Below are 27,443 nucleotides of genomic sequence, written 5' to 3'. Positions count from 1 at the left end.
ATATCGATGAGCTTACTTGACATTAAAGTGACTCAGCTGGTTAGATAGACTCTCCATTAAAAATATTTATTAATGAGACGCATTATCTGCTGTATCAGTAAACAAAAACAGGTTAATGACAAGCTTTGTATAGGCCAGCAGGTTATCAACCTTGTTTCAAAATTGCAAAACACTTTCACTCCTCTGAAAGGAGCAAAAATAAAAATTCAGAGAAATTGCATAAATGTAAACAGCAAATTCATTTCTGTGTACAAAATAATAATTGGCACTGTAATTGCAAGCAAATTGTGTGAACTACATTTGACAAATCTATACATATAAGATACGCACAAAGTGCTTGATTCTCATACAAAGTGTTAAACCTGCACCTACAGGGTGATGTTCTAACATGCGTTCAACACATACATGCACATGGGCGTAAGAAGTATGTGGGATGTGGGGGATTTATCCCCACCAGATTTTTGGGACGATTCAAATGTCGGATGGAAGGGCTCCCAATCGGATTTGGGTTTCTGAAACCGATTTGGAGCTCTTGTTTCCGACCGACACGTTCCCAGTCCCAAACGACCAAGTACGATGCCTTGAAACCTTTAGAGATGACGAATCGGTTCCGAAAGGCATGCGGACAGGTTGAGCCTTTCCAGAGGCGATTCGTACAGCTCTATGGACTTGGTTTCCGAATGAGCTAGTACGATGACCGATTCGGACAGCCTTTCCGACTTGGTTTGCCTGGAATGAAAAGGCTGCTGGAATCGGTCTTTGGGGCCCCGTAGCAGGCACCCCTTTACCCTGGGCCCTCTAAATTAGGCCTGTATGGGTACCTATGGGTCCCCTCTTCCCAAAAATGCATAGTGTGGCAGGCACCATGGGGTGCTCGCTACAGGGTGGGAGCCTGTCAGGGCCGGCCTGGGAACTGAAAGCAGCCCTGGCAAATTTTGCCAGACCAGCCCCTGTGTGGCGCGTAGCGAGCGAGCGCAGCGAGCCCGGCCGCTACTAGGGGGGTTTGGGAAAATTTTTGAAAAGGACAGACCAAAATGATGAATTTTACAGCACATTTTTCATTACATATTTAATTGTATCAACTTTCAAAGCACAGTAAATAGTAGATGATGACCTTATAGAGCACCTGGTTACCCACCCAGTAATATGTGTACTCATAGACATTCTTTCAGAGACCACCAAAATAGACAGTAGCAGAAGAAACCTGCATTCACAAAAATGGAGCAGTAGGCCTTGTCTTCTCATACATCTCCCCCAAAACATGGAACAACCGCCCACAACACATCAGAGCCTCCACATTGCCTCTTGAGTTCCACAGGCAGCTGAAGACCTGGCTTTTCAAATAAATCACCTGGGATACACCACCTACCCACCTGTTAAGTGCCTCAGCGGTGAATAGCGTGCTATGCAAATATGCATAACATAACTTGATTTTTTGGTCAAAACAGATGAAACAATAGAAACTTGAATCACATAGCCCAAATAAATTATATGTTTTTAATGTGCTTGTCAGTGCCCCTGTTCAAAGAAATGTGCTGTGCATTTTAATCAAAATTAAATACTGCCAAAAATGGAACAAAAGTAGAAATGACCACCTAAAAACATAAATAGTCCTGTTTCTTGCATACAAAGAGGAGATTCTCAGATCTAACTTTGTTCTGTTTTATGATCATTGTGAATGACCAAGTATTTTTGTCGGGTTTTAGGGAAAGTGGATACATTCTAACTCACAAGTCTACTCCTAGCCAGGTATGAACCATAATGACGATACTGAAGTCAAACGGACAATTGGCACCGTATAGATACCACTAGCATGGAGGAATACTGCAAAATCCTCGAGCCTGACCTAAAGTCTAATCACTTTTAAGCTGTTTTGCATGAATCTGTAAATGCCCAGATGTTTATATAGCACATCACAGTAATGGGTTAGCATTGTCCCTAAGTGTACAAGGCTTTGGATGGTAATGAAATAGAGTCCATAATGAGACAAAGCAATATACTCTCACTCACCCACTGTAGTCACATGGGGAAAGCAATCAGAAGTTGTGGTGCCAAAGAACACATCCTAACCACTGGACCACACCTACTCCCTACCACTAGACCAGAATCCCTCCCTGCCTGAAATACTGTTTCTCCAATCATAATTAGGACAGTGTACATTTTTGATGACTGATTCCATGCTATAGACTGCCTTAAAAAATGTGTTAATAATAGTCACAAGCATGACCGTTTGCACTGCAACGTCTGCCTTAAAAACCATGATGGGTTCTGTCTGAAGCATGACTAATATAACCTGCCACTGTGTGTCATGCAAAACATGTTTAGTAAAATCCACTCCGTGGCCAATCAGATTGCAGGGTATATTGTGATACCCATGTTCCAATGCACAAATAACTGCATTACACACTGCAAACTACAACCTGTTATTAGCAGTGCCTGATTCAAGACCAATGAAAAACTCGAGGCTACTTTACAAACCACAGTTCAGCATCTGTGCAGTAGTTAAATGTGTATCTCCCATGCTGTAATCCATTTCATTAATTCAGCTTGCATGTACATTGTATTTTTGCAGACTGTTAATTGTTTCTCCTCTGTGTCTAGTTACATCCTAGTATAGAATGTAATTAGCTAAGAGGAATACGTTTTTTCTCTCACAAGAGTCGCGTTTCAAAACCCTGGCATGCTCAGACTTTGGTATCCCCGTTTGCACCTTATTTCAGTCTCCTCTTACCATCCGCAGACTAACAACACAGCAGGCAGACTGGCCGAAACAACAACACTTCCAGGCCCGAAGGCGACAAGCAACCCCCGCTCCCGCACGAAGAGGGATCTTCATTAAGCGCCTTGAAACCGGACCCTTCGCAAGGAAACTACCATTACCATTAAGACTAAATGCTGCTAAAACCTCTTGTAAATTGCTTTTGTGACAGAGAAATGCTGAGTTCTAAAGGATCTAACATTACAGGACATGTGCGGAGCCGTCAAGTAAATGAGGCTTTTGAATAACTCTTTCAAGTCCGCTTCTATCATGCAGGTAGCCCTTTTCAATCCCGGCCTCCATGCACTGATTTTACCTTGTCTTGTCTCCTCGAATCCAGGGAGAGGAGTGATGCGCTGCGGCCTTCTGAAGCCCGTTGTGACCCACAAAGCCCCGTATCTGTTTTCCTTTCTTTCTGGGCGGCGGGCGGCGGGCGGCAGCCCGAGGCACGAGGAACCAAAGGGCTGCCTGCAAAACGTGGGTTAGGCCTACTAGCGTAGCTGGACTCTCGCAGGCACAGGTAGGTAGCCAGCCACCACCACCTCGCTCCGGCGGCTGCAGCCGGCTCCGTCGGGTCGTCCGCCTGCCCCTGGCCCCTGCTCACCAACAGCAGGCAGGCCTGCTCAGTGCTCACAAATAAATGCACAACCACAATCCACACTCGGGGGCAGCCCAGGGCACTAGTGTGCTGTGCTTCCTGAGCAGAGCCGGCCGGGGATTCAGGTCTGCGGGGAATAAACAAAAATAGTATAGGCATGGCCCACAGTGCCATATGCCAATGCCTTGATTAATCTGCTGATTGCGAATGCAATTTACAAAAATGCAAACAACATCAGTAACTCACCTGCGGGCGGCGGGCGGGAGACAGTCGGCAGCAGGGAGGGGCAGGCAGGGGCTAGAAATAATTGAATTATGGGGTGCCTCCGTCTCTGGCTTAGTTGTTTTGGAATGCTCCCCTCGACCTGGCCTCACAGCTCACGCGCACTTTTTATTGTGCTAACCCCAATGCACATGTCGTCACCACCAGCCGCCCCACCCTCTATTAAATGTGCTCCAATGCAGGCGGGCAACTAGAGCCAAATTTTGGGGGTGGGGGTGGGTTGTAAAATATTTAGGTGGAAGCTAATTCTTCCTACCATAGACCGAGTGACTGAAAGAAGGGGTGAAAACACAACAAACGCCTAATACAAGTAAATGGTCTTTTAAAGACCTGTTAAGTACTCGGGTGGGGCTGCAATTAAATGCTCGCCAGCCCGCGAAGCTGGGGGAGGGGGGGCTGAAGCCCCGTGAGCCCAATGGGTGTTGCGCGCCTGCTCCAATAAATGCATTATTATACAAATGATGATATGATTGCAGCAGTAGAGAATCCAGAGATATTTTGCCACCGCGCAGAGCGAGGAGATATGCAGAGTAGTGAGTGACTACTAGTCTGTACTGAGTGAACTTCTCTGATTTATTTTCTCACTAACGCCGGACCAAAAATCGGCCCCAGCAACAAAACCGGCCCCCTGTTAAAAAAACGCCCCCCAGCCCTGGCAGCCTACCGGGGGATTGCCCGGTGCCCGGCATTGCCAGTCCGGGCCTGGAGCCTGTGTTTGCATTCGGAAAACAGGCTCCCATTGAAGTCAATGGGAGTCCGACCAAATCGTATCTGGATGCATCATACTCGCTTGGTCAGACTCCCCCGATCCGAGTCGTACAGAAAGCAATCCGGAACCGATTCAGTCGGTATGTTTTACGAACGAGATCGGAATCGCGCCCTTTGGAGTGGGGAGATTCAGAGAACAAGGATGGGAGGAATATTGGGACTAAAGAAATCAACCCTCAGCTCTAGCCTGCTTGCCACTTCAAAGTCAAGCTTCACACTTCCTGTTTGAAATTCGGTGTTGTTCAGCAGTGCAGTCGATTTTAAACTTCATTCGTTTTTCAGTTCATTAAAAAGCATGATGACTGAAAAACTATTGAATTTTAAGCTAGGATTGCTGACTCAAGTATGCCTCTTTTCATGAATCCAGGTGTTCAGCGCCCATTGCGCTAACAGGGCTTCAGACCCTCTGCCCCACCCCGGTTGAGTACTGTAGCCCAGGCTACTGCAAAGACTTGGTGGGGACAGATAAACAAGGAATAATGGCTTAATTTTCATTTAATTTGGTGCTGGTTCAACCTCTTACCATTAATTAACTAAAGAACCTTTCTCCGTTGACTGAGAGGTAAAGGGAGTGAACATTAGTCAAACAGTCTAATTAACAGGGGAACATATTTGGCTACACAATAAGGACTAAGAATCAGAAAATAGAGTTAAGAAGTTTATTATAATTTACCAGTCAAGTTAATGTAAATGAATCTCAAGGCCATGCTTTAAAGATACAGAATAACAACAGGCTAGCCCAACCTCCTAAAGAAGTTCAGGCACATCAGCATGAGAAAAACAAGAAGTTCCATCACAGCAACAAAGAAAATGAACAATAGGATTTGATGCTCAGAGAAGCATCTCCGATCATCTCTCCTAAACATGAGTAATGTCTAGAGCCCTCTAATTTAGAGTCTAAACCATCATGGGTGATGGAAATCTAAAACTGTCTCAAAAAGTTGGAAAAATGAAGAAAAAGAGAAAAATGTGGGAAGGTGTCAGCATAGCAGAAGGCCAATCAAGAGTCTTCTAGGGATAGGGAAATAAGTGTTACCCTAAGCCACACTCAGCAAAGAGTCAAAGCCAAAGCGTAGAGATTTATTCCTCTGAAATCCAAAGGAACAGTGACACACTCAATCTGTGAGAATACCAGCTAATGCCACACAAATCTTCTGAGTGATGCCTCTTGTTCATGCCCTCAAGGCTTCCATTGACCATTCCATTTTCACATTGCGAGCTGCAACATTGGCAGATTCTCTCAGACCTGTGAACGATATCGACCTCAGGCACCCTACAACTCTCAATGCATAACAGAATAGGGATTGTTAGTTAACACTCAGGCTCTCCATGTTCCTGTCAAGGTCCTCTTCTCAGGCTCTCGATCCCTAATACAGTGTTACATCTATTCTCAAACTAACTAACCATGTGAACATGCCTGAAAGAAAAGACAACAAAGTAGAAATGGAAAAACAGCATTTTATGAAGAAAGAAATACAGGCCTTCTAGTCAACTTTAAACGTATGAGTCAATGGTGCACATTTAATACATGTTCATATTTGCATATACAACTACAAAACAAATTAAAGATGCCAGTACATAAGTTCAAAATTAGATTCATGTTGCACTTTAAGTCAATGCAATATAGCTTGGAATACATGAGCATAAATGTAAGTGCAAACTATATTCTAAATGCAAATGTGAAAACATTAGTGCACACGTTTACATAAATCTTTCTTGTTTCTGAAGTAAAAACATTTTAATAGTGTAAGGATGGTTTATCAGGTTCCTAAAGACTATATTTAAAAATAATAAGATTAAGCACACAATGTGTAAAGTGTCCTGTACACATAAATAGTGCATTTCTAGCACTATTTACGTGTACCAGACAATTGCAATGTATTTGTCAATAGGGAGAGACATATGGAGCAGCATAATTTTGACTCTTTACTTTTATGTGCACCTCTAGCATATGAAAGGAAAGAGTCAAAATTACGCTGCTCCACATATCTATCCCTGTTGACGAATACACTGCAATTGTAAATTGTCTCACTCTTTAACACTGTAAATGGGACATTATTCAAGGTTCCTTTAAATGTAAATAAGGGAGACTTATATTGTAATATAGTGTCATTTCTATAGCGCTTTCCTAACACTTGCGAGATCCAGGGAGCTGTTACATAAATATTTATAGCATTAGAATAAATGTTAATGAAGTGTTTTTTTATTTTTAATGCTGAGGCCCTTGAAACCTTTTATAATTTAAGGCACTATGTAAACAGAATATTTAATGAAAAAAAGTTATATTCTGTCATCAGATTCAATAAATGATTTTATTTAATGGAGCAACCCTCTATGTCCATCCCCTATTCCCATTTGCCTTTAGCTAACTTTATTGTGGGTGCTGTAGGCCCTGTTGTACTGTGACATGCATATGGTATTTCCATTCCACTGAAGCTTCTTTTGGGGTTGTTTGGGTACATTTCTGGGTTGTTTCACTTGAATCACTGAGTTTGGACCTCTGGAGTATGCTAACGTTCATCTCATACCAAACCAGTCATGACATAGTACACAGAGCACTCATACATGTCTATCCATCCACACATTAGAACCATTTGAGAGCGACTAATTTCTCTTTTTCATTTCAAATTCATGAATAACAGCGGTGACACAAAATGGTGAAAGCATAATTCTAAAAATCACATATACGCAACTTTAGGGAGCTAAACTGATACTAACGAGGTTAAACCTTTGCCTAGACAGTGTTAAGATTTGTAAAAATGTCAAAATCGTAAAGTAAAACGATCACAAAATATACCGCATTATGCAGAAAATGTCTGCTTTTTATTGCAGCATAATTTAGTCAATGCTGCCACATAATTTGGCCCTCCCCACTGCATAATGCCTGTGGCCTTCACCATGGGCAAAAACTGCATACCTGAAATGAAAAATAAATACAAGATAAAGTAATCTGTGTTCGAATGCATTATTCTGGGAGTAACGTTCAGTTGGTTAATTTTTTTTTGTAACATCGTTTTTATTGCAGAACCAAATCTTGCATATATCACACATTTATGGGCATTTCACAATAACAACTGCAGTATTAAGATTTTGCTCGGACGATTCATTTACACAGCCTATAAGTCCACATCCCGAAGGTCGGGCGGCGTCAGTCCATTGTACACTCTCCGTAACTGTCCCCGAGCCCTTGTGTTCTTTATCCCATTATGTCTGTGGTCTGCTTTTATTTTTTGTTCACCCCTCCCCCTCCCCCTAACTCCTCATCTACCCCTATACCCCAACTCCCCCCCTCCCCCTTCTCCCAATGCCTGCGCCTGCGCCTGGATACTCAAGTAGCGTATGTTGGGTCATTGCTAGGAGGAATGTACTATTCGCTAAGAGTGTGTACCTGGGGGGGAGGAGCCAAGCTCGCGTCCGAGATGGCCGCGTTTTAGCTCGGCTCCGTTCGCCAGCCTGTTTTTCTCATTTATCCTGCCGTTATCCTGCCCCGGGAAGCCCTCTTTGCTGTGCTGTAGTGCTAAGACGCCTTGCAGGCACTCACCTTTTGCTCCGGTGGTCCTGGGTGCCGTGGATCCTGTGTTGCGCTCCCGCTCGCCTCGGGGCCTCCGGGGCGGGCTGGCCTGGACCTTCTCGGCGGCGCCCGGACGGGACGGAGCGCGATAATCGGCCCTTGATGGCGCAGTGGACATGGTCGTGGAGGCCGTTGTGCGTGTAGGCCGGCTGTGCTTGCTGGCCGGCTCCGGTGGGCCGGAGGCCTTGGGTGGAGGTGCTGCCTTTCATTGACGGGGCTACTCGTATATCCGGCTTGCTCCCCCTTTGTTCTCCGGTCCGGCCATTTTGATTTCCTCCGCCCGGACTCGGAGAACGGGACCGGCGGCATTGGGGAGCCGGCGAGTCCCCATCTTCTGGTGGCCCCTCTTCCTGCCCCGGGGTGCCCTGCCGCCGGTCAGCTGGTCTTCATTTGCCTCGCTGCTGCCCCGACGGAGGTTGGCGGCCGCCGCGGCCTCGCCGGGCTTCCAAGATGGCGGCCGACCCTGAGTGTCTCAGCCGGGCCTGGACGAGCGCTGGAGGCCCGCCGCATGGCCCGGGTGCCGGATACTGTAAAGGTTTTCCTACACTTAAGGATATCCTGGACGCCCTGCACTCCTGGCGAGCTTCTGTGGCTGCACCCGTCTTCACCCTGGAGGTGGATCCTCTCTTCGGGCCGTTCGGGCCCTCAAAACCGGGTGTGGCTTCACCGTTGCAGGGTGCGGCTGGAACTATCCTAGGAAAAGTGGCCCCGGCGACAGCTGCGTCTGTGGGTGTGCGGAGTTCCGTTGCCCTTCATTGTCCTGTGCTATCTCCTTTGCCGCTGGTCCGGGGGCCGGATTCCGTCTGGCCTGGACTCGATGACTCTTCCTGCCTCTTTTCGCCTCGACCGACCGGCCATGGTTCCTGTGCCAACCCAGCTGGGTCGGCCTCTTTTGAACTGTCCCTGAAACTGTGCCTGCATTGTGTGCGATGTTCCATGACTTTCCTGGATCTTCCGTGTTATACTCCACGTGTCTTATCTGAACTGCCGTCTGATCTCCCTGTTCTATGCCTTCGGTTCTTCGCGGTCTGGTTCTCAGTGGATCGGACCGCTACAACTTTGGACAGACAAGGACAGGGCTGATACAAATTTGCCTCTGTGTGCGGTGGTCTTGTACTGGTTGGATGATCGGCATGTAACGGTATGATTATATGTGACTTTATGGTACTCCTGGAATGTATCCTGATACTTTTTGACTTCCCGAGGGCTCTGCCCTTTGTCTCAGGCGGGTGGGTGGATGCAGATAATACTGTCTCTTGGCCCTCTCCCGTGTGTGTTCTTTTCCCTTTTTCCCTTCCCCTCCCCTCCCCCGTTTTTGTCTTTTGTTTCCGTCTTTCTTTGCTCTTCTATATTTCGGGTTCTACTTAGGGCGACAGGCACGCTGCTGGGGGGTAGGCCATAGCCTTCTGCAGGGGTGCAGGGTGGGCTTGAGGGGTGGGTGGGGGGGTCTGTCACTTTGGGGGGTCTTCCCCCCCCCTTTTTTTTTCTTCCCCTTTTTTGTTCTATGGCTCTTGAGTATTCGCTTTTTCGGGACCCTGTCTCGTCATGTGTCCCCCTGGGGTGTTTCTGATGCATTGATTTTCCGGTCGTATTGTGATTATGGTTCGCTATGTGTTCTGTCATCGACCTTTAATGTATGCCGTGTACCGGTTTCTGTTTTCCTGCTTTGTCGCCGGGGAGCGCGTGGGTGGGTAGGAGTCCCTTCTTTTTCCTTTTTTTTTTTTCCTTCCCCTCCCTCTTCATGGGGGACTTCCTTCCTTTTGTTGGGGTGCGTATCGTGTTGCTTTTACGATGGGGTCTTTTTACTTAGGTTTGTTAAGTCGGGTTGTTGCTGTGGTGGGTGGGCGCTGGACGGCGAACGCCATTGCCTCTCCTTGTGGTGCTTCAATTGTGCTTGTATTTATCGATATGTTTACTTCGTGTTGGCCTTCTCCTGTATTTTTCTGATCGCCGGATCGCGGCTCACCACAGCCCCTCCCTTGTTGTTTGACTCACTGCCCATCATGATCCTGTACTCCCCGTTCCCGTAAAAGAAAATCGACCTTCCAATATCCTATCCCTGCTGATTGCTCTATGGCTTTTGGTTTATCTCCTGTGTTTTTGCTGTCATATCCTGTGGACAACCTTGTATTGCGAATTTTGCTTCTACTATGTGGTGGCCAGCCCGCTGGGTTGTAGGCCCGTATTTGTGAGCACTCTTTGTACAATAAAGGTTTAAAAAAAAAAAAAAAAAGGAGTGTGTACCTGGTGTACCAGTGGGATCCTCCGTTTCTAAGTCTGTGTACTCCTCCTCCTCCACCCCCGTGCCATCACGGAGCGCCTGCACTAGTGCCTCCCATGCTGTCACCCCTTCGAGCGCCCTTTCGTCCGCAGTGCGACGGGCTAGTTGATACCTCAGTGTGCTTTCACTCGCCGCCCATCTAAGACATTCATTATGCCACCGCTGGTATGTGGGTCCCTTTCTAGATTTCCAATTTCTAGTAATTTCTCGTTTGGCCAGTATTAGTCCCATGTCTATAAACTTACTGGTTATCTTATTCTTGGGTGTGTGTGGAAACCAGTGTAGTACTCCTACCGCTTTAGTATAGTGCAGCTCTCTGTCCGTAGCGTTGTTCAGTGCCTCTCCAATCTCCCGCCAGTAATCTTGAAGGTGCGGACAATCCCACAGCATATGCCCCAAATCTGCCTCTGCAGTATTACACCTGGGACAAGCTGCGTTTTCCACACCAAAGTACTTCCTAAGCTTCCCCGGGGTGAGGTATGCCCTATGGAGGACGTAGAAATGTATCAATTGAAATCGTGCATTTCTCGTGCTCTTCCTCGCTCGTCGTAGTAGTTGCGCCCAGGTGGTGTCCGGAATCTCCATCTGGAGATCCAGTTCCCACTTGGCCTTCAGTGCTGTCAGTGGTTTCAACGTTTCTCGCAGCATTCGAGAATAAAGGCAGGTCACTGCCTTATAGGTGCCAGCCGCCATCATTGTATACTGGCAGGCCATGGATGTAGCGGGTTCCTGCAACCCCTCCCCCCAGTGCGCCTGCATGGCCCTAGTCACCGCAGCATGCATCAGATAGTCCCCTCTCTGCAGATCGTAGCATTCCATAGGGTGTCTGGAATGGGAGAAATACCCCGTCCTCATACAGATCCCCTACCATCTGCAGTCCCGCATCTTCCCACCCTTGCAGTCGCGACCCGTCGCCACCGTGAGGGAGTGCTGTCACCATACCCAGCGGTATCTCCGGTGCGTACATTCGGTGTACCCCTGCTCTCCGCCGCGCCCGATTTCAACACAGCCGAAACGTCTGCTCCTCCATGGAAAGGTCTCTGATGAGGAGCCTCTGCTGCAGGGTGATATAAGCCAGCACATGTCGCGGAGTGCCCCCGTCTCCTTCTGGTTCCGGGCCTCGATACACCTTCGCCACCTCTTGTGTGAAGGCCTGTAACTGAGCCGCCAGGTAGTAATACTCAAAATCTGGTACTGCCATGCCCCCCTCATCTTTGGGTCTAAGCAACGTGTCAAGCGCTATCCTGCGTCTGCCTGTTCCCCATAGAAAGGCTATCACCATTGATCTCAGTTGTCGGAAGATAGAGCCCGGTATCCACACCGGTAACGTGCGGAAGTAGTAGAGGAGCCGCGGTAATGCTATCATCTTCAGTAAGGAGATTCGGCCTGTCACCGAGAGCGGAAGAGTGGCCCAAAAGGTTATGCTCCCCTTCAGTGCACTGATACAACGGCCCACATTGCCCTCTAACATATCTGCCGCCGAATGGTATATATGCACTCCCAGGTATTGTAAACAACTAGGCTCCCATTTGAGTACCTGGAGATTAGCAGGTCGCTCCTCCCCCTTCGTAACGGAAATAAGCAGGATTTGGACCAGTTAACCTTTAAGCCCGACAGCCTTCCAAAAAGTTCGAGAAGCCGTTTTGCTCCCTCCAGTTCCTCGTCCGCGTTTTCCAAGAATAGTGAAAGGTCATCCGCGTACAACGAAATAGACTGCGGTGTCCCCCTATGAACTAAGCCCTTGTAATAGCGCCCCGCCCGGGCTTCTGCCACAAAAGGCTCCATCGCCAGTGCGAACAGCAGAGGAGACAGCGAACATCCCTGCCTAGTTCCACGGCTCACGCGATATTGACTCGAAATCAGGGAGCCTATCCGGACCCGCGCCTTGGCCGCCGTGTACAACTCTTTGGTCCAACCAATATAGTTATCTCCCAGGCCGAAACGCTCCATTACCCTGTAAAGATACCCCCACTCCAAGCTATCAAACGCCTTCTCAATGTCAATTGAGAACACCAAGGGCATGCTCGTTGTCGACAGCGGGTCTTCCAATAGCCGTATCAGCCGGCGTATATTGTTGGTAGTGTTCCGCGTGGGAATGAATCCAGATTGGTCCCTGTGGATCAGCACCGTTATATGGCCCAACAGCCTGTTGGCCAGAATTTTGCTCAGGATTTTATAGTCCGTCGTCAACATGGACAGTGGACGATAGGAGGAGAGTTTACTACTCTCCCTCCCCGGCTTCAGCAGCGGGATCATTAGAGCTTCACACATGGACTGAGGCAGCCTCCCTCTCGATTTTGCTTCATTATACACCACTTGTAGTCGCGGAGCTAGGAGCCCCAGGTATCTACTGTAAAACTCTATGGGCAAGCCATCCAATCCCGGAGTTTTGTTCCGAGCCATCTGTTTCACTGCACTCCCTATTTCCCCCAGTGTGATGTTTCTACCCAGATCATCCGCCTGTTCTTGTTCTAGCCGCGGCAATTGCAGTCCCTCCAAGAAGGCGTCAGTTTCAGACTCTTGGCCCTCTGACCCGCTCTCATACAGACTTTCGTAATACGCTCGGAACCTGTCGAAGATCTCTGTCTGGGTATTGCAGGTGTGCCCTCCGTCCTCCTCAATGGCCAAAATCGGGAGGCTGCGCCTAGCTGGGTTAGCCAGCCAGGCAAGCATCGTTCCAGCCTTATCACCCTCTGCATGCACCCTAGTCAGGTATACCTTATGATCAAAACTTCGCAACCGTTCCATTTCCACCGCCACTGCCTCCTTGGCCTTGCCAACTACTTCTTGGAGCTCGGGGTGGTTAGGGCGCTCCAATTCAACTTTCCGCAACCCTTTCTCAGCCCTATCGAGGTTGTCTAAGAGTGTTTTGCGGACACCCGCGTATGCCCCTATACAATGACCCCGGACGACGACCTTGAAGGCATCCCATTCCTTTGCCCTGGAGGTCGTGGAACCGCTATTTTCCTCGAAATATCGATTGAGACTCTCGCCCAATCCTTCCCTGAACAGTAAGTCGTCCAGAGTATCTGGTCGCAGTTGCCAGGTCGGGACTCGCGAGATCTCGGTCAACCAGTTTAGTGACAGTAATAGGGGGTTGTCGTCAGACAGCGTGCAGGTCAAATACTCCACCTTTGCCACAGCAGGAAATACGAGGGAGGAGTACAGAAACACATCCAGCCGGACGTGCAGGTCGTGTAGGCTGGAGTGAAATGAGTAATCTCTCACGGTAGGGTGCAATTCCCTCCAAGCGTCCACCAGTTCGCTATTCTATGCACTGGTGATGCATTCAGTGGCGGGTGTGGCCTGTCTAATGTGGTGTCTACTACGGAATTGAAATCCCCACCCATGACCATTGGACCTGTTAAGTACCTCGCCAGCTTGCCCGAAAGCTTTGTCAGAAAGGCGGACTGATCTATATTGGGCGCATACACGCTGCATAGTGATATGTCCCGGCCTCTAAGTTTCCCCTCTACGGCCACAAATCTGCCCTCTGGGTCTATCAGCTGTTTAGTCACTTGGAAGGGAACCCCCGCTCGGACCCATATCAGTGCACCCCTTGCGAATGCAGAGTATGTGGTGTTAAACAGTTGCCCTCGCCACCGTCTCTGCAGCGCTATGCCCTCCTGCTTTGTCAAGTGTGTCTCCTGTAAGAACGCAATTTGAACTCCTCTACGGACTAGATAAGCATGTATCTTGTGCCTTCTCGCCATAGTGTGCAGGACCCGCACGTTCCAGGTCACACATTTCAACGCTCCAGAGCTAGCCATTGTCCCTTGTACATCCGTTCACAGTATCAACAGTCGTCGTCCAGGCACTTAGGGCGGCTTTCCCCTGAACCCCCCTCCCCTCCCAAGCAACTAATCCCCAAACCCCACCTCCCTCGCCTCGAGCCCCCCAATTACTCTAGGCAACCTCCCCCCTAGAACAGGACCCACCTTTACCAAAGTAGCTCCCATCCAAACTTCACCAAAAGGGTCAACTACCCCAATCGCTATCCCTATATTCCGCAGTCTCCACTGCGGTGACCTTAGGGGCCAGCAGGACACAGCCCGACTCCGAGGGTAACTAGTATATTCCCGTCCCCCCGCCCCACAATCCCCCCATAAACACTCACGAGTTTCCGTACTTCTGCGTCATAGCCTTTTGCAGCAATGGACACGGTCCCCCCAGGTCCAATGTGTAATACAGCCCTTCAGAGTCCTTCCTCTCAATCTTCTACGATTTCTTCGACGTTTGTGGCGTCACAACCGGCCCCCTAGCCCCACCAAGTTCTGAAAGGTCCGTTTCCGAGCCTGTGGCCTGTCCCTCAGATTCTGAACCCTTACATGACTGGCTGCGCACTGTTCCCGACAAGTCCACCACTGCTTGGAGTGCCGCCTTCCTCTCCTCCTCCGTTTGCGACGCCGTTGGCTTTCCAGTCCTTTGTTGGAGCTTCCGAAGGCGCTGGGATTTTCTGGTCGGTTGCCTCCGCTGTTCCTCCTCAGCTCTAATTCTAGCTCCGTCCGTTCCAGCTTTGTAAGTGTCCCACCACGCCCAGGCATCCGCCGATGTGGGGAAGAAGAGTGTGTTGTCGTCCACCACGACTCTGAGCTTTGCCGGGAAGAGGAGTGAATACTTTATGCCCTCCGCACGCAACTCTCGTTTGAGCGACAAGAAGGAAGCCCGAAGTTTCTGTGTTTCAAACGTGAAGTCCGGGAACATTGTAACATTATTATTATCCACCTGAAAGGGGCCTACTTCTCTGGCCCTTTGCAGCAACCAGTCTCTGTCTTTATAATGCAACAATTTGATCACCACAGGACGGGGTGGCTGGCCCGGGGCAGGCGGCCTGGTCGGGATCCCTGTGCGCCCGTTTCAGCGTGAAGAAAGGTGAGAGCCCTTCCGGCGCCACCTCAGTTCGCAACCAGTTATCAAGAAAACCCAACATGTTGTTCCCCTCTTTGTTCTCCGGAAGGCCCACCAAGCGGACGTTGTTGCGCCTGCTGCGATTTTCAGCGTCCTCCGCCCGTCGTTCCAGCGCTAGTATTCGGTCTAGGGCATCGCCCAACCGGCCTTCCATAGATTTATGCCCCGGGACCATCTCTTGCAGGACGACCTCCGTGCTCTTGACCCTTTCCTTTAACTTATCGTGGTCTGCTCGCAGGAGCCCCAATCCTGTTGCTACTTGAGCAATGTCTTGATGTAGGGCTTCTTTCGTGGCCGTGATAGCCTCCAATATACGATCCTGCATTTGCTGTAGTTCTGTGCGGCCCTGGTCCGCCCCGTCCGTCGTTTCCCCTTCGGCTTCCCCATCTTGATTTGTTTGCCCGACGGCGGTCTTCTCCTCGGAAACCCAACGAGTATGGGTGAGGGACTTCCCTTTGCGTCTGGGCGAAGGCTAGGCTGCGCCTTCGGTAATCACCAGCGGTTCCGTCAGCTCTAGGCAGCGAGTTACAGCCAGCTCTCAGTGTCGCCTCGTCTGGCCGGCTCCCTCCCCGCCTAGGAACCAGTGCTCGGGCGGCCTCTCGCTACAACAAAGCTGGTCAGTCCGGGCAGTCAGCCAGGACGCTTCAGGTCTCCCTCCAGCCGCTGTAAGGCTCTCACCCCACCAGGGAAAAAGGGGGTTCCCCTATTTATTCCAATGCGATGTCCCGCGTACCCTCAGCAGGCATTGGAGCCCTCGGTTGGGTATGGCCGCTCTCGTCGCCGGTCAGTTTACAACCCTCCGGGTCTGGCGTCTCAATTGGCTCTCTCGCTACCAGGCGCCCATGTCCGTCTCCTATGAGGCTCCCCTCCCCAGGTCGTGGGTCCCCACGTGTCCGCAGCTGCTTTCAAGTCCGCTCTCAGAATGTGTGGGCTTGCTCATAGGCCTCATGCTTCTCGCGCCCCCCCCGGTCGAGTTTTGGCCGCTCGTGCCCTCCACTGTATAGCAGGAGTACAGGACCTGCTCCAAACTTCACTCAGAGCGCCGTAAGCCCCCAGCCCAGGCAGAGCGTCCTTCCTACGTAGGCCTCCGCTGTGAAACGCTCCGGATGGCGCCCTCCTTAGGTCTGAGTTTCGCGCGATCGCCTTCTCCCCTCCGGATCTGGGCTGCGCTCCGGGTGCAATGCTCTGGATAAGCCGCTCCCCTGTGCAATCAAGGGGAATCCTCCCCTCTCCAGCTGGTATCGCGTAACGGGATCCCCCGCTCGCCGTCTCCGCAGCCCTGTCTCTTCGCCGGGTCTTCAGCTTTCGGTTCTTGGGACCGCCGCCATCTTAGATGTGCCGCGGGGGAAGACCGCCAGTCGCTTACCGCCGTCTCCCCGTTTGCAGTGGGAGATGATGTGTGCGATCTCCTCCGGTGCGGTTGCTTAGTAGCTTCTCCGGCGGCGTCCCCGATTCATCCGGCGCCCTCGGAATGGAGATCGCCGATCTCCCTCGGACTGCAGTAGCTCCGGCCCGGACCTCAAGCCGCCATCTTGGGTCGAAGCGTTCCGTTCCTCGAGCAATTCGCCGAGTCGGGTTTCTGCGCTGATTAGCGGCAAGTAGCTGTGACCTCGGGGTCCCGCCGCTGCACCTATGCCTTCAGCTGACAGGACGGTCGTTTTCCGCCGGAATTCGTGCGGTTTAGCAGGATGTTAGCCGGGATCGGGCGCGGAGTTCCGGGCTCACGCTGCCTAACTCCTCGGCATCCAAGCCACGCCCCCGTTCAGTTGGTTAAAATGATTACTTCACAAATCTGTGTTTTCATCGGCCTGTGCACTAGGGTCTAGTGACTTGTGTGTTTATATACCTATGCATTTCCAGCCTAGAAGAGAAAGCACTGTCAACATGTAGGTCAATTTAATAAATACATTACAGGCTCAACACTGTGTGAGATAAACTGCCAGAAAATGTGCAAAAAGACACATACAAAAAAAGTGATGCATACCTGGGAAGAAACATTGAGCTGGAATTTACTTTCCAACACAAATCCTGATTTGCATTGGAAAATTGCCTAACATGATGCAATGTAGAGCTCCACGCTACTTTACAGTGAGGGGACATTCCATAGGTTGTGAATGGGCACACCTATACAACCACCTATGTTTTTTTATACAAAGCCTTATTGTTGGAAAACGAGGCAGCATCTGTGAGGCCTGCACACATAACATGACTACATTTGTCCTTCACTGGGAACCAAACACCCAATTGTAGCGCCTGACTCTCAGAGGGTAGCGTTGCAGAGCAGTCTGAGGCTTACTCAAGGGAGGTGGTGTGGGCTAGTAATCGCCAGTTGCAGGTGCGCAAAAATAACACTCAATAATTGATTGTCCAGTCTGTACTTTGCTTCATAAAAGTAAGAGTACATTTATTAAACACACACACTACTCAATACTAGGCACCAATTTACAAACATACATAAGCTGATGGAATTACTTTGTAACATTGCATAACATCGCCACCCCTCCCCAGGCGGGTGGGGTCTAGTACCACCACTCCAGTGTATGCACATCATCTTGCCCCCAATGCAATTAGTTGAACATAACCTGGAGCGAGGGCCCTGTGCACTGGCACCATCCCAGTGGCGCCCCCCCATTACCTCAACAAGCATTAAACAGGGGTACACCTGCCTTGGTGACACATGACCCTGACTGAGCCTCTCCTACTGACTATAAAGTATGCACCTCTACATCTTAAGAGCTAACAGTCTGGGTTCTTCACCTAAGCGCAGCAGTAAGAATACATGTTTACGCACACTTTAGAATGACAGTACTCAGCACATTTGGGTATCATTACAATGCTTTGCAAAGACAGCCCCTAAAGGCATCACAGATGAAATCATAGGATTACACCTACTCAGCCAGACACCCCAGCAGGAATGTCTGCCAACATAACCCCACTTTGCTTATGACATCCCTTACACCAATACTTCACATTACACAGGTGATCTTCAGTCCCTCTCAAAGAAATAACAATAGTAAAAGCATTCTGGTGCAATTACATCTCTTCACCTCCAGGGGGTGCCCTTCTCCAGACATCCCCAACTCAGCCTTTCACTCCATGATGCATTTGTCAAAACACCCTCAGCTGAAGAACAAAAGTACCAGCCCAGATGGTGTTATATGCTGGCTGAGCCCTTGAAGGGTTGGTTCCTTTAAATTCCCAAGACACTTAGGGTGGGACTTTCCTCTTTGTGCTGGGGGGCGACTGTGATCCTCCAGCAGCTTCCCCAGCACCTTAGCACATGTGTGGTGGTGACCCCGCTCTCCTGGGGACCACCACAAGCTGTGAAAACGCTGGATTGGCCTTGCAGGCCGGTCCTGGCCTGCAAGGCATTATGGGTTTGCCGCATATTATAGTAGCGGCTCCCCCGCTGCTTCGGAGGGAGCTCTGATCTCACTGTGGCTTCACCGCCTTGCCAGTTCTTGATGGGGCGTCCCACCCGGACCCCCAGGGGATTCACGGCAGCTCGGGGAGCCCACCCCTGGCTGCTCCTGCAGATGAGTGGTTTCGCTTCAGGGAGGTCCGGTCCCTCCCGGACCTCCCGCGAGGCTCCTGTGCCTGCAGCAGCCCAGGGAGCCCACCCCCGGCTAATCCGGCTGGCTCCCCGCACGGCCAGCACCTCCGTGTTCGGCCGCGGGAGCGGTCATCTTCATTCTGGTCTGGGCAGACACAGAGGTTCCCGCTGGTGCCGGCGGACCTCGGGGGAGTGCGACAGTACTCCCAATGCCTCCCTCTAGCTTCGGGGCCCGGGGAGGTGTCCTGGGCCCCCTCCACTACTTCGGGGCCCAGGGATGGGATCCCGGGTCCCGCCCCCCTGCAAACCTTCATGGGGAGCACAATGGCGCTCCCTGTCTTCACTTTTTGGCAGGGGCCAGGGTGGGCTCCTGGCACCCCACAGGGCACATTCACGGGGAGCGCAACGGCGCTCCCCAGCTTACTTCTCCGTGGGGGGCACAACGGTGCTCCTTGCGCCTCCATCTTTGGTGGGGGCCAGGGTGGGCTCCTGGCCCCCATGCAGGGCGCCTTCACGGGGAGTGCGACGGTGCTCCCTGGCTTTACTTCTTCTTGGGGGCAGCCCCCGGGACCTGATCCACCCCAGGGGCACCTCTGACACCGGCTGCGGAGCCCCACGCGTTTCGTCGTCGGTCTTCTTAGGGGTCAAAGGTCGCCTACCTTCCGGAGGCCATATCTCAGCCCCTGGGGGTCCGATCTGCCCCATATTCACGTCTTCTTGCTCCTGGTGGTGCCCCCAGCCACTGGAAGCACTCTCCTTTGCCCTGAGGGTCTCCAAGTGGGTGCATTCCGTAGGGAGCGATCTGCACTGGTTCCCTGCGCCTCTCTTCTCCCTGCGCAGAGGCCCCTGCTTCTGCGCACCGGTCCTGGGCGCTTCTTCTGGTGCTGTTAGGGGCTTGGGGAACAGTCAGGGAGGTCCTCTTTCCAACTGCCCATTGAAAGGGCTCCTGCACCTTCCGCCTCAGCAGACCACACCCCAGAGAGAGCTTCTCTTCCTGTGCAAATACTTTTTTTAAGTTGAGTAGGGGGCTGGCAGGAAGTCTCTGTGTGTCCTATCAAACAGCAACACATTACTTCCCTTCCCCTGCTCCCTCTTTCTTGTCTAGCCTCTGGGTTGTTAAAAATTGAGTTGTCCAGTGTCTCTGGCCACATGGCCCCCCTTCCCCCAGTGCTGCCTTCACTGTGGTTCAGCTTGGTGCCTGGCACCCAGCGACAACAGTTGATGGGTTGGCTTGTAGCTCCACCTATCTTTTCTCCTTGGAGGGAAGATCTTCGCTCTGGGAAGAAAGGTCATTAATCTAACCTGCTAGGGCCAGACCCCAGCCAGGGACTCAGAGAAATATGACATTTCTGGATGACCCAAAAGCAGTACAAATATGACTTTGGACTCTGCAGAATACTTCTTTTCACATCCGCTACAAGGGACTTTAGTGCGTGTCTGGAATCTGTAGGCCTTGTGGAAGTTACTCTAGCCATGGGTTCCACCTCCCCTTAAGGGAATAATGTAGTGAAAAACACAGTAAAACACACTGACTTTCCCTGGCATGTTTCCTTCCAGTGTATAAAGCCTATTCCATGTCACCACCCAATTATGCCTAAGTCCTGCCACACCATTTACTCTGTAGCTGCTCCTGGACTGCGCACGCTAGGAATCTCCCCTGCGCAACCCCTACACATGTGCACACGCATGTACGCGTGTCTGCATGTAACCAGCGCGGTGCCCCATACTCCAGCTGCTGCGCAGCGGCCTAGTCAAGCCAGGGGGACACCAGTAAGATCTCCATGCAGTCTCCTTCATTATGAGTTCACAGTGGGTGAGTCCCAGATTATGAGGCTCCCCCCAGTAAAAGCTCAACAATTAGGTGCTCAAAAAGCAAAAAATCCAGGCGGCCCCTAGTGTCAGAACCACCTTCTAACACTTATCTACTACAACAGGTAGACAGGACTTTGTTGCAAAAACATACTTCTCCTTCGGGACAGCATAAAGTTTGAGAAACGCTTTATTTTCGCTACACTTTTCAAACTTTATGCATTAACATTATTTTACAGCATACATACAGTGGCAAAAATATTAAACCATGTCAAAGCATAGTTTTTGTATTAAAGAGTGCCCTTCCACTATAAAACCTATGCTTGATATCACACACACCCAAGTGCACGTTGTGTGCATTGGAACCAAACAACAGGAGGTTACCCATATACCCAGTTGAGACCTGGGTGAAAAATGTATGTAACAAATAACAACATCTCAACAGGTAATATTTGGAAGATCGTTAATAAAATATGCACATTTGTTGCGAAAAGGAAAGACAGGGAGGCTTAATGGGTTATATGAATAATACAAGGAGTGGTCTGTATTTAGAACAAATATGGACAAAAGAACAGTATCAGCACTATTTACATTAAATGTGCGCATACCTGCTTGTGGAAAACAAGGTGGACAGTGCAAGTGACACAGCAGAGAGCGGCGCAGAACAGACACTAGTGACAATATTTAAAAGAGACTTTTTGGTTCACAAACGCTTTGTTACAAAAAATTTAAGGAAGTTGACAATTTGGTAAATAGTGGAGTTGTGCCAAGGAATGCGCTTGAAAGGCAACAACGCTTCGACTTGCAGTAGGTTCAAGTCATCTTCAGTACCAGGTTACAATTTTATCCGTGCTGATCGGAATGGAGTTCCAGGTTAGGGAACATTAATGTATCCAAGAGTAGGAGTGGCAATGCCAAGGGCGAGGGGGGCAAAGGAGTACCACCAGCCGGGGTGCACTGGAACATTTCAAGGTGCTGGAGGAGCGTGGAGCCCAGATGAGTTGTAGGTGTCCAGCAGATTTGTATACAGCCGACGTCTGATTGAGGACTTCCGGTATAGGTGGGTCTTGGAGACCGAGGGCCAGACTTCGTGTGAAGGACGCCCTGGGGCTCGGTAATAAGTATATGCTGGTAATAGAGGTCCAACGGGATCCTCAGTGGGAGGGCAAACCTTGTCAGCATCAACTTAGTTGTTTGCATTGGCATTAGGCACCCAAAAGTGCGCCAGCCCAGGTAGAGACAAAACCAGAATAATAGCTTAGTTAATATAGTGCTGCCCTACTCTCTCCTATTGACTCAGGGAAGCAACATTGGTTGCTGTGTTGCATAGTATCAAAAGTTACAAATGTACCCGCCAGTGTTTAAGAGATAATGATACTTTAATAATAATTTTAGTGCTACATATTCAGAAGGTAACTAGAGCAATCCTTTCCAGGACTGGAAGAAAAAAAACTGAGTACCTTTCAATCAATCAATCAATCAGTTGTAAAGCGCACTACATACCCGTGAGGGTCTCAAGGCGCTCGGGGGGGGGAGGGGGAGGGCCGCTACAGATCGAACAGCCAGGTCTTGAGTATCCTCCTGAAGGTCAGCAGGTCTTGGGTCTGTCGTAGGCTCAGTGGGAGGGTGTTCCATGTCTTGGCGGCGAGGTGCGAGAAGGATCTCCCACCGGTGGTTGTTCTTCGGATGCGCGGGACGGTGGCGAGTGAGAGGTCGGCTGAGCGTAGCTGGCGGTTGGGTATGTAGAAAGAGAGCCGTCTGCTGAGGTAGGCTGGGCCAGTCTTGTGGAGTGCTTTGTGTGCATGGGTGAGGAGCTTGAAGGATATCCTCTTGTTGACGGGGAGCCAGTGCAGGTTTCTCAGGTGGGGGGTGATGTGGCCGTAGCGTGGTACGTCGAGGATCAGTCATGCCGAGGCGTTTTTGGATGCGTTGTAGTCGTTTGATAAGCTTGGTCGGGGCTCCTGCCTGGAGGGCATTTCCGTAGTCGAGTCTGCTGCTGACGAGGGCCTGGGTGACTGTCTTTCTTGTATCTGTCGGGATCCATCTGTAGATCTTGCGGAGCATGCGGAGGGTGTTGAAGCAGGAGGAAGAGACAGCGTTGACTTGCTTGGTCATTGAGAGCGTTGAGTCGAGGATAATTCCCAGGTTGCGTGCGTGGTCGGTGGGTGTCGGGGCTGCCTCCAGTGCCGTCGGCCACCAGGAGTCATCCCATGCTGAAGGGTTAGAGCCGAGGATGAGGACTTCTGTCTTGTGCGAGTTCAGCTTCAGACGGCTGGTCTTCATCCAGTCGGCGACGGCCTTCATTCCTTCGTGCAGGTTGGCTCTGGCTGTGATGGGGTCCTTGGTGAGGGAGAGGATAAGCTTGGTGTCGTCGGCGTAGGAGATTATGTTGAGGTCGTGCTGTCGGGCTACGTGTGCGAGCCGGCCATGTAAATGTTGAACAGCGTCGGGCTGAGGGAGGATCCCTGGGGTACACCGCAGATGATCTCGGGGGCTTTGGAACAGAATGGGGGGAGGCGGACGCTCTGGGTTCTGGCAGAGAGGAAGGAGGTGGTCTAATCCAGAGCCTTGTCTCGGATCCCGGTGGCGTGGAGGCATGCGCGTAGTGTGCGGTAGCAGACGGTGTCGAAGACAGCAGAGAGGTCTAGGAGGATGAGTGCTGCGGTCTCGCCGCTGTCCAGCAGGGTCCTGATGTCGTCGGTGGCGGCAATGAGGGCAGTCCCGGTGCTGTGGTTGCTGCGGAACCCTGACTAGGAAGGGTCCAGGATTCTGTTTTCTTCGAGGTATCGGGTTATCTGTCTGTTGACGGTTTTCTCGATGACCTTGGCTGGGAAGGGGAGCAGAGAGATGGGCCGGAAGTTCTTGAGGTCTCTTGGGTCTGTCTTATGTTTTTTGAGTAGGGTGTTGATCTCGGCATGTTTCCAGATCTCTGGTAAGGTCGCGGTCTCGAGGGAGAGATTGATGATGTTGCGCAGGTGGGGTGCGATGGTGCTGCTTGCTCTGTTCAAAAACAGAAAAACTCCTTAACACCAGGAAGTTAGAAATAATATTGAAATTAAAGCCTATACCTGCTCCAAAGAATACTTTACATTTGCTTATTAACCAAACATCACCAAAACTCATCTTGTTCTGCATATTGCACTAAATTGAATTTTGGTGAGCATCCCAAAAAGCCTGTGGCACATTTCTTGTTTTTTCAAGCATCTCACATACTGTGGTACCGTGTCGCACAACAAGCTTTTTACATTTGTACATATTTATCACACACACGTACATTGTGCAAGACTACATCCACGTGCATGACGCTGCTCCGCATGCTGCGTAAAGTTCTGCCCCTTCTCCCTGAGCAGGCCAGGCCCGAAGTAGTGCGTGGTACCATCTTGAGTCGTCTTGACTATTGTAATGCGCTACTTCTAGAGGCTCCAAAAACACTGCTGGGGAAGTTGCAACGGGTGCAGAACTTGGCTGCCAAGCTGGCTCTTTCCCGCCCTACGTATAGCTCTTCTACAGCAGCCCTACGTGACCTACACTGGTTGCCGGTACACCTTCGTGTCTGTTACAAGGCTGCATGTCTAGTGTTCAGGGCAGTGCACGGACAAGGCCCGGTTCCACTGCAGAACATGTTTGTTTGGTACTCTCCTCTGTGGTCCTTACGCTCTTCTTCGGCTCACCTGCTTGTGGTACCTAGATTCCAGAGAGTGAGGATGGGTGGCCGCGCGTTTAGTGTGGCAGCGGCCAAGCTCTGGAACTCTTTACCACCGGCACTAAGAAGTCAGAGGGACTTTTTCTCGTTTAGAAAAGCCCTGAAAACCCATCTCTTCCCCAGGGCTGTCTGAGCAGCGTATGTGGTGGTTACGTGGATCGCAAGCGCCAGGATGCCCTTGGGGTGACAGGACCGCGCTATATAAGTACACATACATACATACATTGCATCTTGTTTTTGCAAACAAGTTGCAAACACACACAACATCTTGTTTTGAGAGCATCTCATATACTTGTCTTCATGTATCTGTTTCTTTATGGATTTTCTGATGACTACTTGCAGCAAGAAATAATGTTTTCTGATTAGAACAGTTGCATTTTGAGGTTTCGGAATGTTGCTAAGAAGATTTTCTTAATTCTTCCTTTTTTCCTTCCCAACCTTGTTTTCTTGCTGCATGAAGGTGCAAGATTCAGTTTTTTCGCCTATTTTCCAATTGCTTTGCAGAATGGAAATAATAATAAAGCATAAGGGGGATGGGAACACACTACCTCACAGCCCAGCACAGTTCGCCCCTTTGAATTATGGTGAATGCAGTTCGCCATCAGAGCTTACTTGAATATTAGTAGTAGTATTTCACCAAAGTTGTTGCAGGTATATCTGTTCATCTCTAGACACACGTGTTTCTGTATTTTCTCCTTCATCATTAGAAGTCAAACACTAATGTTATCAAGGGTTTCTGAGAATGCAGCCAGAGTCCTCTCAGGTCTCAGTACCTCTCACAGGCACACAGGTGCAGCTCCAAAACCCTTGTCGGCTCACCGGCTCAAGGGAGCCTTTTTAAACAGAAGGTAGATGGAAGCACACTGCCTCACATCCCATCACAGTTTACCCCTTAGCATTATAGTGAATGCTTTTCACAATTGGCGCATACTTCAATATTAACTGTAGTTTTTCTCCAAAGTTGGCGCTGATAGTGCTGTACATCTCTAGACATGTGTTTCTGAATTTCATCCTTCCTCAGTAGAGTTCAAAAAAACGATTTCATCTGGAGTTGTTGGAAATCCTGCCAAAGTCTTCACAGGTCTCAGTAACACTCACAGTAATAATTAGTTTGCGGTCAAATGTGTGGCCCGTCGCTGAGCAAGACATAGTGACTGTGCATATCTGCCATCCAACAGAGATTAACACTCAGGGTGAGATATGATTTGACAAACATTACTTGCCAACCCTCTGTGCACCTAGAATTGCCACCTTGTAATAAGTAATTACGAGGGCATGATCAGATTTGTCACCCATCACTTAGCAATGTTAACGGTTTGTTCGGCAATGCCACCCATCTTTTGGCAATCAGACTGGGTCTTAAAGAGAATCTCATGTGAGCAAGAGTTAACATGGGCCAACCAACAGCTCGAGTAATTGTGAGGTAGCCCTGCCCCCATTACACCTTGTGTGATATATTTTTTTTTTTACAGTTGCCCTTTATCTTTTCCCCACGTAATGGGGATGGGGATGGTGACTCGGGTAGCTAATTATCCCCCTCCAAGGAGACGCCTAGGATTGTATGGGTATTAACGCTCCACTCTTTTATTTACCTCAAATGTTATCTGCTCTGCAAACAGGTAAAGATTAAGAGTAATTGAAGGTGGAATCCATCTGTCCATCCCTTTATATGTCTATGAAAAGCACCGTCCACCTTTGAAAGCCTGTTTGTGTGCTCTATCGGACAATATTTGTGCTTTGCTGGGCAGTATGTGTCCTTTAAGCGCTTCATGTGTGTTGAGTGTGCATGTTTCTGTGCGTTGGTCTGTATGGGTGGGTGAGTATATGTCGTTTAGTATGTGCTCATGTGCAGCCCTGTCTTTTGGTCTGTGTGAGTAGGTGGTGTCTGTAAGCTAGAGTGGGTACTTCAACGTCTGGTAGTGTGAGAGTGGGTGCTTGTGTGTTTGGGTCTCAAAGTGAGAAACTTTTTGAATACATGCATGTTTATGTACGTCGCCTTGTTGGTATATGCGGACATATGTTTTCTATGTCAATGTGAGTAAGGATGTTGTGTATTTCTGTGTCCATGTGTACGGCAAAGGCAAACTATGTGTACCTATAATGTGTTTACACAGTACAAATATTTCACACGGACAGTCAGGTGCTTTTTAGGTTGTGCTTGCTGCCACAAAGCCGTGGCTCTGTAGCCTAGGATATTGTTGCGTGTTAACGGTGTTACTCTTTCGCAGTCCAGTGGTGCAAATTTGGGGAACCTCGGAATGATGAAAGGATGATTTTGCTCTGCCGGTATTCGAGACTATGACTTGCACGTTTTATAGTCAGATCAGATCCCTGGCACCAGTGAGTATGAAGGGTTAAATGATGTATTCCCGTGAGTGATCATGCCACCTAGCTCAGCCGGCCCTGTCTCACGGCAGCGCACGCGGCCATCACCTGCCCAGTCGGTGCATTAGTTCCTCCCGTGACTCTCCCTGGACGGTGAGCTCACCTGCTGGCGCCTCCTCGTCAGTATCTCTGCCCACAGTGCTGACGTCACCTCGCGAGCCTCTGGCCTCCCTCCCTCTCTCCGCGCGACAGCCGGGGTCAGAGAGTGACAGGCGCAGCAGCAGCACCGGGTGGCACGAGCCGCCGCCCCCACCCCGCAGCGGGAGGCGCGCGCTCCGGCAGAGGCGGGCTCCAGAGGCGCGCGGCGGCCGGCCCTGCTCCTGCACCGCTGCGGCGGGGAGGCGGCCCCTGTCAGAGGATTTAACAAGGAAGAGACGGCGGCTGGACTAGGAGCCGGACAGCACCACCTGAAGGTAAGCAGGGGGAGATGACGGGCTCGGAGCGGGCGCGTGCTGCGAGCCCCGCGCCGCCCCGCGCACAGCAGGTTGTTTTCAGGGAATGGCCGTGTTGTTGCCGGGTGGATGCCGCGGTGAGATGCCCGTGCAGGAGCTGCGCACGAAAGGTCGGCGGCACTGTTACCAATATTCATGTCCGGGAGCGTGGCCGTGCGCCCTAAACGTGGAGCTTTGGGGGACAGAAAATTACCACATTCCATTAGAAAACGCCCATAAATACGCCCCACGTGTGAAGCCAGGACGCAGCTGTATTTCATTTATGAAAATTATGGTGTCATTTATTGTATACTCGGGCAAATGATCAAGCACACAAGTGCCACATTTAAAAGGAAATGTTGTTTTAATAGGTACTGCGCGTTCTCAATGGTTGAA

The 27,443-nt window shown here is 50.2% G+C and overlaps 1 protein-coding gene across 2 annotated transcripts in view; it reads left to right on the top strand.

Annotated features, from left to right (window-relative positions):
• Positions 1-27,443, top strand: part of ARHGEF37 (Rho guanine nucleotide exchange factor 37) — a 360,439-nt gene that overhangs the window by 127,435 nt on the left and 205,561 nt on the right. The window contains exon 1 of one of the 2 annotated variants that reach the window (XM_078652970.1): positions 26,802-27,029. The exons of the other annotated variant lie outside the window; for it this stretch is intronic. The gene's annotated coding sequence lies outside the window, so the exon portion shown is untranslated. Of the gene's footprint in view, positions 1-26,801; positions 27,030-27,443 lie in introns of those variants that run through there. 2 annotated transcript variants of the gene reach the window in all.

This window comes from Lissotriton helveticus, chromosome 7, assembly GCF_964261635.1.
Source record: "Lissotriton helveticus chromosome 7, aLisHel1.1, whole genome shotgun sequence".
NCBI classification, from domain to species: Eukaryota; Metazoa; Chordata; class Amphibia; order Caudata; family Salamandridae; genus Lissotriton; species Lissotriton helveticus.
The sequence above is the reverse complement of the archived record's forward strand: the minus strand, read 5'-3'. Positions and strand labels throughout refer to the sequence as shown.